The sequence below is a fragment of the Suricata suricatta genome, chromosome 8 (genome assembly GCF_006229205.1).
Source record: "Suricata suricatta isolate VVHF042 chromosome 8, meerkat_22Aug2017_6uvM2_HiC, whole genome shotgun sequence".
Classification (NCBI taxonomy): Eukaryota; Metazoa; Chordata; class Mammalia; order Carnivora; family Herpestidae; genus Suricata; species Suricata suricatta.
In genome coordinates, this window is record NC_043707.1 from 42,595,961 (window position 1) to 42,602,780 (window position 6,820).

The following is a 6,820-nucleotide window of genomic DNA, read 5'->3' on the forward strand; positions in this document are numbered from 1 at the left end:
GTGTGAGGCTGCGTCGGGGCGGCGGGCGGCCGTGCCATACTTACCTGGCAGGGGAGACACCATGATCCGGAAGGTGGTCCTCCCAGGGCGAGGCCCGTCCATTGCACCGCGGGCGCGCTGACCCCTGCGATTTCCCCAAATGCGGGAAACTCGACTGCGTAATTTGTGGTAGTGGGGACTGCGTGCGCGCTCTCCCCTGGTGACTCTTGTTAAAGGCAGACGTGATCGTGTCGTCCCCCTACTTCCACTTCCTCTGTAGTTATTCTAGCGACTTGTACTTTTTCGCTGGGTGTTGGAAAGCACCCCCGCCCCGTTGTCTTTTTTTTTTTTTAACGTTATTGACTCGTACCTTTTCTACTTATTTTGGGGAGACACTTACCCGAACATGGCTACTAGCAGGGAGAGAGGTCAGGGGAGATAGAACAGAGTCCAAAAGTCTGAGCTCTCGCTTTGACTGGTTCTATGGCTGGAACTTAGAGATCCTTGAACTAACGCCGGATGTTAAGGGCCCCACGTTTCTGCACTTTATGGTGATGGCCTCGGTGCTTTCTCTGAATGGGGGGAGATAAGTGGGGATTCAATGGTCAAACATAGCAAGTACTTCCGGTGTTTTGCCTCGATGCACAAGGTACTTCATAGGAGCCGAAGGGAGGTGCTACTCACAGGTGTCTTTAGGAACAACGGGAAAAACTCTCCAGGAGCGCCTTGGGTAGCCGAGTGGTGCTGCATCCGACTTGGGCCCAGGTCACCATCTCATGGTGCCTACGTTGAGCTCCACCCCGGGCTCTGTGCTAACAGCTCAGAGCTTGGAGCCTGTTTTGAATTATGTGTCTTCCTCTCTCTCTCTCTGCACCTCCCCCACTCCCGCTCTTTCTCTCAAATAATAAATAATAACCTTAAAAAAATAAAGCACTCGGAAAGGAGAGAATTACGGGGGAAGGGGACTCCCACACTACAGGAACTCAGGAAACACGTGCCCAGGGGGATCGGAACACCTCGAAGGCATTTCACAGATTCACAAACATGTTGGCTACCGTGGAAATCGTGGGATGTGCGTGGCCGTCAGGAGGTGCCTGCGTCAGGGATATGGAGTTACTCCCCATAAGGACAGGATGTGGCAACCACCTTGGTCCTTGCAGATCCAGGCCATTCTGAGCCCAGAGACAATCCTAAATGTTGCCTGATGTTCCTCATTCAACGCAGAGACCAGAGACTTTTAAGATTTGCTGGGTTTCCTGTGATGGTCGGAGTTGCGTAGGTAGACATGAGTTGACATGCGGAATACAGAGTAGACCAACCCGGGGTTTACCCCAATTTACCACCCTCACTAGTCTCACTGAACGTGCCAATGGGCATTTGAGTACCTGGGATTCGACACAGGTTATGAGAAAAAAAGTAGAAAGTTTGGGTTCGTACTTTCAATTGTGTCCTCGGACTGAATTCCATGGCAAGGGAAGACTGTTACGTTTTTAGGTTCTGAGGGTGTAAAACAATTACACAACTCAACGTAACTTTGGTAACCCGTATCTTTCACACTTGACACAGTTTTCTTTCATTTTGTCTGATCCCATGCTCCCATGCCTAAGTCTAAGTGTGTTTGTACCAGAAAGCTGATATCAATATCAAACATACAGCCCGTCACATTATATTTGGCCTCACTTATCCTAATGGTACATGAGGCTGGTTTCTAACTGCAGGTAGCCATGTCATGGCTGACTCTGAAGGCAGCCCGTTCTAGCCACGTGGGCACTTCTCTGTGGCCCCACCTCTAGGTTAAGCAGACCCTCTGAGCTGGCTCCCTCACTGGGGGAAGGATGCAGCTCAAACAGGTAGTAAAGGGAGATGGGGAGAGGACGGTTAAATGAGGCAGGCTGATAGGTGGGTTCGGATTCTAGAGAGGACCATGGCATTGCTAAGAATAACATGCCTCTCCCTCTCCCTCTCTCGCTCTCGCTCTCTCTGTCAAATCTTGCACTGCCCAAAGAGCGATGCTGGGAGAAACCATTGTACGTCTTCTCAGAGGAGGAAAATCGGGTTCCTGCTGGTTTATAAGCTCTGCCTAAACACTCCACCTAGACAATCTGTAGAGAGGAAAGGAAACAGGGTTCCTTGCAGTTGCTCGTTTCCTTCAGTGGGGCTGGCCTGGAAAGAAAGAAAGGTACCCTGTCACTTTCCTCATAAACGTCTCGTGAGGAACCTCTTGGCAAAGACACTACTGGTAGTTACTATAGGCTGAGCCCTTACCTACGACATGCTTGTAAAGTAGGAGGCACCTGGTGTGTGTCCAACCCTTTAGGGAATCAAACATCTGTCTGGTGATTTACGTGACCTAGTTTCCTGGAAACTGTCACATCAGTTATGTAAGTGTCAGCCTAGGAGATGACCTCACACAGATCCATCGTGTATAAGTGTCGGCTTCATACAGCACTTAGAGCCCACATATGATAGCTCTGGGCCAGAACACGTCCTCATGTGGGAAGAAGTTTCTTGCAATTAGTGTTGGTTGCCTCAGATTTCTTGTTGCTTTGCTGGTGCCTCACAATTAATTTTATCCTTGAAAACGTATGTCGAGCTTGGGACCCGAGAAGAGTTATGAGTTTTGTGGGTGTGATTTGGCGGTGCGACCTTTTATGCGTGTCCGGGTCAGATGGATGTGCTCGGATGCAGTTCCGACTTTCCTTAAAATAGTCCTCCTGGCCGGGATAAACAGGGAGGATCTGTGTACAAAGTGACGGGGGATCCTGGATTAACCATTTAGCGGCCTCTGTGACTGCATTTGTTGCTAACACGTCTTCCAAAATCAGGCATTGTTCTTTCGCACGTGCCCATGTGCGACTCCCAAAGCCCAAAGCCCAAAGCCGTATTTCCCTGCTACCTTGTGGTCATTGTCCTCAATTCCCTAGAAGTCCGGCATTATGACGGCTCTCGTTCCATCCCAAGCAGGATACAGCCCACATATTGTAACCCTCGATCACATATTAAATGCTGATTTCCCGTAGTCGGGAAAAGAGCATAGGAAAGAAAATATGAAGCACGGTGAGCACTCTTACCTTGAGGAAGTACATCCACCCTGGGGACGTCTGCCACAGCACAAGTGAAAAGTTGTGACCACCAGTGAAATCTGACCCCCTGGCAAATCTTAGGAGAAACAATCTTAGGAGAAACTTAGAATTTCTCCTCAACCAAATCATCAGGAACACACATCCCATGAAACGCACGGAGGTTAGAATTATTGCCGCCAGAAAGACCACACCCCATGGGCTCACACATGTCCTCCACAAAAGAGTTCTTCAATGTCTTAATTTTTTTCTTTTAGGTATTTTCCTTTTAGGTAGTATCTTGGAACTTTTTGCTTAATGCAAAATAATGACAGCTTTTTCCAAAATTCCTCTTGAAGTTTTATTTTAGCCCTTTTGTTTATGACCCATGTTGAGTTAATCTTTTTCAACTTTTTATGGTGTCTCTCCCAATCTGAAGGGGGCCCCAAAGGTGGGACATGATTGTGGGGAAGGGGCAGAGCAGGCGTGAGAAGGTTCACCTGAGGCAGGACAAAGGGGCTGGAAGTTTGCTGAACTCACTGCGAGGCCAGGAAAGCAGAGACTGTCTGCAGTGAGGCCATGGGTGGAAGGGGGAGGGGCAGGAGGTAGGACACATGTGGAATTTTCCCTTTTTTGGTAGCTGTGCCTGTAAGTGGCCCATTGGTTAGTCAAGGCTTGTGGATACTTTGAGGCGGTCCCCTGATGGGGTCCCCTGCATTCTTCCAGAGGGTCTGTCCCTGTGGGCCCTTTTGCCTTGTTGAAGTTTCCACTGCTCAAGCCTGGGGTCTAAAAGTGGCGTCTACACTTTTCAAGAATGTACTTGTGCCACTGGGTTGTGGCTCTTTCTGTAAAACATGGTAACCCTGTGAAAACCGTTCCTTCTCCAGAGCACTTTCTTCCTTCTGAGGATGCCGTGCCCCGGGCAGCTCTCCTCATCTGGGTTTGAGTCAAACTCTTCTTATGTTCCAGTTCTTTCTGGTCAGTCTGGATCACTAGCGTGCTGTCAATTGTAAAGTGCCACGGAGAAGCTCTGTCCGGATAGCTGGAAGAGAATTTAGAGGTGAAGTCTGTTTAAGAGTTTGATTCCAGGCCAGGAAAGTGAGATTTCAAAGACCTGCACCTGTTAGTGATTGGCTAAAGGCCCTGGGGTCACCTCTTGTAGGCCAGTGCCCCTCTGACCACACACAGGAAACCCAACAAATCTTAAAAGCGTCGGTTGATCTTGAAGCATGTCAGGCCACAGTTAGGATTGTCTCAGGGCTCAGAATGCCCCTGGATCTGCAAGGACCAAGGTGGTTGCCACATCCTGTCCTTATGGGGAGTAACTCCAGATTCCTGATTCAGGCACCTCTTGACAGCCACACACATACCTTGATTTCCACGTTAGCCAACATGTGAATCTGTGCAATGCCTTCGTTGTATTCCAATCACTCTGGGCATATGTTGCCCGAGTTACTGTTGTATGAGCATCCCCTTTCCCCCAACCCATAGGGACCCTGTGGGAACCCAACCAAAATCCCCTTGTGATTCCTTTTGTCTTTTGTCTATAATCCTCTCCTTTCCGAGTGGGTTTTTTTTTTTTTTAATGTCTTTATTTTGAGAGAGACAGTGAGCAGGGTGCTGGGAGCCGCACCGGCCTTGCTGGATGACATAGTCACAGTAAGGAAATGACAGACGTTGCACGGCTCCTGTCATGAGAGGTGGAGCTGGTATTCAGAACTGGTATTCCCTTCTGCTACTACTACCCATGTGAAATTAAGCCTATTGCTTTGATTAGGCCTTACAGTGTTCCAAATCAGACCGATATTCCCCATACAGTTACCCCATAAGAAAAGGCATATTCCTGCCCCTGCAGGAATCAAAGTGCTGCAGATGTTTGCTAAAAGGCTCTTCTAATGAGCTTGCAGACCAAAACAAAAGGGGGGCTAAGAACACAAGTTATAATTAACTCTGGCCCAGAGAAATAGAGCCTAACTTAGAGATAAGAAACAGACAAGGACCGGACATCAGTTGCTGCATATTTTTTGCTATTGAAGTCCAAATATCCTCCCTTGTACTGGCTTCAGCTATGAGGATGGATAAGAAACTAGAAACCCAGGTGCAAGGTCAACACACAGGGTCCCCATTATGCTTACATCAAGGAAAGGGCTTTCTCTAGCAACTTGTTAACAAACATTCTTTGTCTTGTGGTTTATGAGCTAGATAAAATAACTCCTATCTTTATACAATTTAACCTATGTTTTAGTTTTAGCATTATTAACTTAAATAATATGTATATTATCCTGGTTTTTTACTAAAAACATCTTGTTATTCTCTTAATTGTAAAATTTACCTTACTGTACATGCATTACATGATTTAGTTATAACATGTTAATTAAAAACAAAGTCATAATTATTGGCCAAAACCCAACCCGTACAAAATAAGATAGGTTTGTTGCTTTCTTAACCTTGGGGACTGATGCAAAAAATAAATTGGAATGGTTCTACAAAAGTGCTTCTGTAAAATTTGTCTCTGTACACCTTTGATGATTAAAACACCTTATCACTAAGAGTTAAAAACTGTAAACAATTTCTATTTTCTGATGCCATGTTATTGCTTAATAAAAAAGGACACCAAAGCAGACTGAACAGAGATGTCTGCCTGGTGACCAAGAAAGAAACGTGCAACTCTCTCATCTCTCTCTCCCGCCGACCCCGTCCATCCTTCAGGGGACCCTGGACCTGCTGGAGCTGGACTCCAGCAGCAGGGGAGGGGCAGAGAGAGAGAGAGAGAGAGAGAGAGAGAGAGAGAGAAGGGAGACACAGAATCTGAAGCAGGCGTCAGGCTGAGAGCTGCTGTGTGAGCTGTCAGCACAGAGCCTGATGCGGTTCTTGAACCCAGAGACTGTGAGATCATGACCTGAGCCAAAGTCGGACGCTTAACCAACTGAGCCACCCAGGCGCCCCTTTTTTCCTTTTTAAAATGGTTATTATTTGTCATATGAAAGCGAGAAAGCGGGAGTTGGGGAGGTGCAGAGAGAGAGGGAGACACAGAATCCAAAGCAGGGTCCAGGCTTTGAGGGAGGGCAAGGCTCAATGTCAGGGACCATGAGATCAGGACCTGGCCCAAGTGGGATCCCAGCTCCACCCCTGAGCTAGCTCCGCAGGTGCTCCTGGAGTGTTTTTCCTTTTTTCCGTAAACCTGTAAGCAGCACTGCCCTTAGGCTCCTGTGAGCTACGGTGTTTCCAGTGAGAGAATACGGGGAGTACCTGCAATGCTTGACACTCATTTCCATCACTAAGATGCAGAACTGTAGGGCTCCTGGAAGGCTCAGTAAGTTCAGCATTTGACGTAGGCTCAAGATCTCACAGCTCCAGACTTGGACCTGGCTTTTGGGTCAACCCCCAGAGACCTGGATTTCGTTCTCCTTTATCAGTCTCCGCTCCTCAAGTTCCAGCTGTCTCTAATTCACCCTCCTCTACGAGCGTTGCTTCGTTATTTTTCCAGTCTTGCGAATCGTCCCAAAAGCGTAGATGAAGAGCAAAACGAACAAGAAACACTCCTTAATCACCCCATTTAGCCACACTGACTTTTAAACAATGTCAGGGGAGAGCGCGCACGCAGTCCCCACTACCACAAATTACGCAGTCGAGTTTCCCGCATTTGGGGAAATCGCAGGGGTCAGCGCGCCCGCGGTGCAATGGACGGGCCTCGCCCTGGGAGGACCACCTTCCGGATCATGGTGTCTCCCCTGCCAGGTAAGTATGGCACGGCCGCCCGCCGCCCCGACGCAGCCTCACAC

At 48.2% G+C, this 6,820-nt stretch overlaps 2 non-coding genes across 2 annotated transcripts; one reads left to right on the top strand and one right to left on the bottom strand.

The window, feature by feature from the left end:
• Nucleotides 1–36: 36 nt before the first annotated feature.
• Nucleotides 37–198, top strand: LOC115300613. The gene has a single exon (XR_003912774.1). It is a non-coding gene; the product is annotated as a U1 spliceosomal RNA (small nuclear RNA).
• Nucleotides 199–6,622: 6,424 nt separating this feature from the next.
• On the bottom strand, nucleotides 6,623–6,784 carry LOC115300615. The gene has a single exon (XR_003912775.1). It is a non-coding gene; the product is annotated as a U1 spliceosomal RNA (small nuclear RNA).
• Nucleotides 6,785–6,820: the final 36 nt, after the last annotated feature.